This window comes from Penaeus monodon, chromosome 20, assembly GCF_015228065.2.
Source record: "Penaeus monodon isolate SGIC_2016 chromosome 20, NSTDA_Pmon_1, whole genome shotgun sequence".
In the NCBI taxonomy this organism is placed as follows: Eukaryota; Metazoa; Arthropoda; class Malacostraca; order Decapoda; family Penaeidae; genus Penaeus; species Penaeus monodon.
Genome location: NC_051405.1, coordinates 38457500 through 38458082, shown reverse-complemented (window position 1 = coordinate 38458082; position 583 = coordinate 38457500).

Sequence of the window (583 nt, the reverse complement as noted above, 5' to 3'; positions counted from 1 at the left end):
TCGCATCACCACAAAAGTTTTCGCGGTGGCACGGGCCAGTTCGTCACGAAGTTCTTTTCTTCGCTCCTCCAGGTCTTTTATCTCTCCACATGAGAAATGTTGAGCCTTTGTCAAGCCTTCAGTGAGTGACATGATGTTACTATTGTGTCTTTGCGCTGCAGCCATTGTATAGGTGGGGGGGCGCTAACGAGTTATTTGATTGCTCAGTTATTTGATAGAGGTCACAAGAATTTAAGGACTACTACGCATGCGCGAATTTTGAAGAAAAAGAATCGCGCAGGGGGGGGTAGGATTTCACCAATTTTAATTGGAAAAAAATATAAATCCTCCACCCTCAACCCCAGCAAAGAATCCGCAGTAGGCTTACTCTTACTTCGATGTATGAAAGAGATCCCGTAGTATCGAAGTCGAGAAAGCAGCGAAAACAAGCGTTAATTAAGGAGCGCATTAGAACTGTTTTTATCCTCCATGACGGGGAAGGGAAGTGGTTTGGGACACGAGGCTACTGAGTTTCTTTATTTGGTCACGAGTGCGTTTTACTTATTTCCATTCTAATCATCATAAGTAAAACAGAGAAAGAAGT